Consider the following 6,000-nt stretch of genomic DNA (forward strand, 5'->3'; position numbering starts at 1 on the left):
ATTAAAATAATGCTATCTGCTTTATAAATACTTACAACATCTTATTTCTTTTAATATTATTTTTTTCCCCTTCACTGTTTTAAAGATGTTACATTAGATCATAAGATTCCAAAATACAATATTTCTGTCATTTTATTTATAGTTAATATTACAAGTTTTACTGTTATAATTTTAGTAACTAACTTTAGTATACTTTAACTCAATTTTTGCACATCAAATTTACATTTCCATACATTTTTCAGCTGAAAAAAAAATTTTTTTTGGGTTGTTGTGGTGACACTTTCTGTAATTTTAGTTTTAATATAATCAAAAATTTGGTAAAATTTAATTTTTATTATCTGTTTTGTTTAATTTGTGATTTTAATATTTCAAATATTTTATACTTTATGTATTTACTGTAAAATAAATTAAAACTTTCCTATATTAATGAATATCTTTTATATCTAGAGTTTCATTTTGAAGTTCTCTGTCATATTTTTCACAGCTGTCAGAAACGTAATTAACAATAGGTTCAACATCATGGACTTTATCTTTGTTTAAAACAACTGGAGATCCAGCAGTATTTGGTCTTTTTACTGGTGAATGCCTTGTATCCAAACAAATATAATTTTCTGGAAGAAATACCATTTCTTGTTCTTGGTCGTACACATCACAACACCGAATAAAATAACTGAGCACAAACAGAAATCTATAAATTATATTCATTTTCTTCCCAGTCACTATAATTCTTGTTACTTTTGGTTTATAATTAGTTGCACCATATATATCTTGTAGTTGTAACCATAAAGGATTATATGAATGAGATTTGGCAACTTGATCCATCCATTTAGATTTGTTCTTCTGATGAAAATTTTGATGAGAATAAACTTTTGAAGGAACTACTGTTGACACCCAAGATAAATGATATGTAAGAACTGCTGTCAGCAAAGTTGATACAAAAAAAATTTGTGTTCTTAGTATCAAAATCTTCTAATAAAGAAACAAATTCTTCAACTAATTGACTATATTTTGTTTGTAAATCATCTACAGAGGTCATTATTGTCAACCACATTGGAAANTAAATACAAATCATAATGTAATTTTTAATAGTTAAACATATCTAAAAGCTGGATTGTCTTTGGTGAGCAGAGGTTGTAAGTTTGAATTTCACTCTGGATTAATCCGTTCTTTTAGAATTTTTAAAATTATTTAATTGAAATTCAGAATTTCTTATTATTAATCTTAGTTGGCAGCTTAATTGCTTATCTCTAAACAAAATTTCATAAATTTGATTAATAATTAGCTTAATTATAATTTTAAAATGTCCTTAGATATGACCTTAAAATGTTTTTAGATATGTTTGATTATATATAAAAAAAGGAAAGAAAAATTTATATTTAATTTTTCAGAGCAAATTATGCATTAAAAAATCTTCACTACCATTATATTTGATTTAATTATGTTTTCATTTTAAGTTTCACAACAACTTTTAAAAAAAATGAAAAAAGTAAATGTCAATCATGTCTGACAAAATTACAATTTCAATGTCATTATAAAGACAGTTTTTTGACTTATTATTAATTAAACCTATTTTCTGATTGTTTATAATTAAAGGACTTGTTTGTTGGATGTGATAAGAGTAACAAGCATCTTTAAGATCAACTTGTCTACTTACTATTGTTTGTTGGCAGTTAAAGTAAAAGAAATTTACACTCCAAAAAGTTTATATTCTCTATAGCTATAAAATATTTCATGTAAAAAAACTGATTTTTTATTCAAAAAAGTTACAATTTAGCCTTAAGAAATAAATAATAATAAAAAAAGCATTCTGCATAAAAGTTACACAGAACTGTATAATAAAAATAATCTGTTTCTCATTTTTGGAATATGAAAAGTTCAAATGTTTGTAAGATAATAAATTTTCAAAGATATAAATAGCATTTTTGACTGAAATGGCAACTGTACAATTTAAAAATTTACTATCAATCTTACAAAAACTTATAAAAGTTTGTCATTTTTGATAACTGATTTGTTAAATTTGTTATTTTAATAATTTTATTAATATTCCTGTATTGAATAATGTATTTTGATTTAGCAATTTATTAATTTTAAAACTCAAATTATTCAAAAGTTGGAATAAATAATGTACAATTTTACTGAATTTTTGAGAATTGATTATGCAATATGTAAATAAATCACATTCCATTTTATTATTAAAGATATATTAATCATATAATAATTTGTTAAAAAGTGATCCTGTAGTAAAAAATTAGAATGGTTATAATTAGATGACTTTATATTTTTATAATGAATGATTAAAATATTTTTTGTAAGTTGTTTACTGAATTATATTGGATAATGTTAAATTTGAAAATGATGTTATCATAAAATAAATTTTGTGTCTTTGTTGAAGAAATAAATTTTTATTTGTTTTATTATTTTGTTTCTTAAAGTTTGAGTTATTCTTCACAAGAAATCTTTCATTAGAAATATTACTATCTTAGAAAAGAAAAATTTATATGTTACCGCTAAAGCTCGAAATCCGTTAATGTGCGCATTACCTAGCTAATCTGCAGATTAACTAGGGTGATCCGTTAAAGCTGCGAAAATTATTCCATTTCTCAAATTACCTAGGTAATGTTCAGATTATCTAGGTAATCTGCAAATTACCTACTAGGCACTCGGTAAAGTGAAAATAAGATTTTTGCTGGAACAACAGCAACGTTTCTGTACGCTTAAATTAACATAATGTTATTTATTTAATTTTCAATATCTAAAGAATCAAGTTAATACAATCAACAAATTAGTTGATTGAATCAATCATCAATCAATTAAAAAAACTTTAATACAAAAATCAAACGGTTTAAAATATTACTACAATTAGGGAAATGAATTTGCAAAACATATGATAAAATTGTACTTACTTATTAGTGCAATCTAAAGATTGGTGACACTTTGAATTACGTAGCAATTGGTTTTTGCGACAAGCACGCCTATTTGTGGTACATTTAGATTTGCAGTCACATTTTCTGAAACCCTGCCCAGTACCAAGGGATTGTTTTATTGCTGTTTGACGTAAAGATATTTCTACAGCAGGGACATCCATCTTCTTTCGTTAAAAATCTCTCTTTGCAAACACTGAATTCAGATTTTGCATACAATTGTTTTAAAATACCTGTTTTAGTATCAAGTTTATAAAAGCCATCCTCTGTTTTACTAAGAACCACAGCTAAAATTGAACGTGCATCAGTTTTTGCTCTGTCTTCTTCGGGTACTTTAATTCTCACAGCGAAACCTTCATCGACGTTTGGGTGCTTTGCATTAGAAACTGCTAACATTTTCTTTGCTTGCTTTTCTAAACATTTCTTGGCTTCATCACGCTGTATTTTCTGATCCATATTCTTTTTACAGATGATGCACAATACATTCTTACCATACCCTTCCTCTTTAGGATCTACTTCACCACAAACTGCGTGAACAAACATATTACACGATTTACACTTGTGAGCACTTGATGCTGCTTTTGAGCAAACAATACAGACTATGTCTTGTATAGTGCTCTTTACAGGCTCCGTACGAAACTGTGATGGCGATTCTGCTGAAGTTGAGAGTAACTCAGTGATGACTTCTTCAACTTGCAGAGGCGATTCCTTGGAGGTGCAGGGTAACTGAATATTCTTCGTGACTGCATCATCAATCAACGGTATAGAAGGCAGTTTAAGATTACTATCGGTAAATTCTTGTATTTCTATAGGTGATTCTGTAGAAGCGGGGGATAACGGAATGTCCTCTTGAGTAAGATTTGACTGTGATCTCATAATCACAGTCTCTTGTGAATCTTCTAATTTTTCAAGGTCTTCTTCAGTTTTTATCGAATGTCAAACAATTCTCCGGCATGGACAAACTTTTTCAAACCTTTCTCGCGCATCTGACAACGGCTCAATGAGTTTTTCACAGCCTCGTACAGTCAACACATCACACCTTTGAATTATTTGATAATCTCGAGATGATTCTTTCTTCTTGGAAACTTTTATTTGCTTTACATCTTCAATTATGGAATCATACTTTGGTTTGTTATTAAAACACTACGTATTATATTTTAAATCTTCGCTAAAGAGGTTTGCGAAGAATCTTTTCTTGATTTTACTCACCAATTCGGTGCTTGCTTGCATTCTAGGATTTAAATTTATCTACGTAAAAAGAAGGAGTGGGGAAAGGAAGTGAAAGAAACAAACTTTTGAACTTTAACGATACGGAAGCCGTTAATGTGCAGATTACCTAGATACTCTGCAAATTACCTAGGTAATTTGAGAAATTGAACAATTTTCGCAGCTTTAACGGATCACTCTAGTTAATCTGCAGATTAGCTAGGTAATGTACATATTAACGGATTTCGAGCTTTAGCGGTAACATATATACAAATTCTAAAAAATCAAAGTAATATTGAACCTTGCACTTTTACATTAAAGATTAGAATTTTTGTAATTTCTGAAAAGTGTTTTTTTTTTTAAATTTTAAATTAAATTTTAATAAATTATTTTAATTTAAAATTAAAACTGAAGACAAAGTCTGTCAAAATAGCAGACTTTCAATATATTTTAATTTAATTATCACTGGTTTTTATTAATTTTTTAATTATTTGTTTTGTTAAATTTACTGAAATGTAATGAAGGTCTCTGGAGAAAATTAAATAAAAACTGTAAATAATTCTTGTTTTTTTTTGTAGAAAGTTTTTCTTAATAAAAATATTAGTATTATATTAATTTCATATAACTCTTTGAGATTATATAACTTTAAAAATAAATTTTAAGAATAATTCATGTGAATATTATCTACCATGTTTGGTTTTTTTCTGTAAAATTTTTAGAAGTGATTTGCAAGAATGTATTTTTTTAATATTTTTTTTTTTATTGATCTCTCTTTTCTTTGATGGAAAGGCTACTTATAAGAAAGAGTCGCCTCTTTTATAAGTATAAGTATAGTCATCTAAAGAATAAATCTAGACTTTTCAGATAGACATGCTGTTACAATGTATACTAACATATTAAATGAATTAATATGTAATTGATTAATTAATGCAATTAAATTAAATTTTAAATGTTGATTACAGAATAGAGTTAATTTATAATGTCCTAATAAAAATTTTTTATTTTAAATCTAACGTCATTAAAAATTGCTTGAGAAAAACCTAGACAATGACTGTTCATTTTACATTGTGAAACACAATTCTTAAAATTTATATTATCTGACAGAATGTATAATTTATTTCTAAACAGCCAAACAATTATACACTTTAAATATTAGCATAAATCAATGAAATACATATCTTTATTGTAAAAGCACTTTTTTAAAACGATTTTTTCTAATTATTTTTTCATTAAAAACTTTACTGGAATTAAAACTTCTTATTTCAGTAAAAATATATAGAGCCATTTAAGGATATACTAAAACTATTATTATAGCAGATAGTAGTTGAAAGTATACATTTTTATATTATGATTTTAATATATAATTAACTATTGAGGGTTACAAGCTTTCAAAAATTTTCATGTTTTTTCATGACAATGATGGCAAAATTTTATCTGGCATTTTAAAAATACGATTGATTTATTAATAATAATAAATAAAGTAATTAAATTACCTGTCCATTTTGATACCAATAAAAAGATCAGTGTCTATCTGGTAATCTGTATATTAATATATTGACTGTTTATTTTAACAAGAATCATACAAGATATTAATCTTAGAAGAATTTATTAAGAAATAACTAAAATGTGTTTGTTCATTTTTTGGTTGTGCTTTTGTGATTGAAGATAAAATTTCTGAGGATAATATAAAGTAATTGTGAGTAATAAAAATGTCTGAATTTTAGAAGTTACTATTAAATTCTATTTTCTTAATAAAAAAAAATTTATTGTTATATGTTCTTTAAATTTTTAAATAAAAAAACTTTTTAAATCAAAACTGTAATGCATAATCTTTTCAATATTAAACAAATAAATAAAATTGTTCAATATTCTA

The sequence above is a fragment of the Centruroides sculpturatus genome, unplaced genomic scaffold (assembly GCF_000671375.1).
Source record: "Centruroides sculpturatus isolate CEXI.00-Female unplaced genomic scaffold, Cexi_2.0 scaffold557, whole genome shotgun sequence".
Classification (NCBI taxonomy): Eukaryota; Metazoa; Arthropoda; class Arachnida; order Scorpiones; family Buthidae; genus Centruroides; species Centruroides sculpturatus.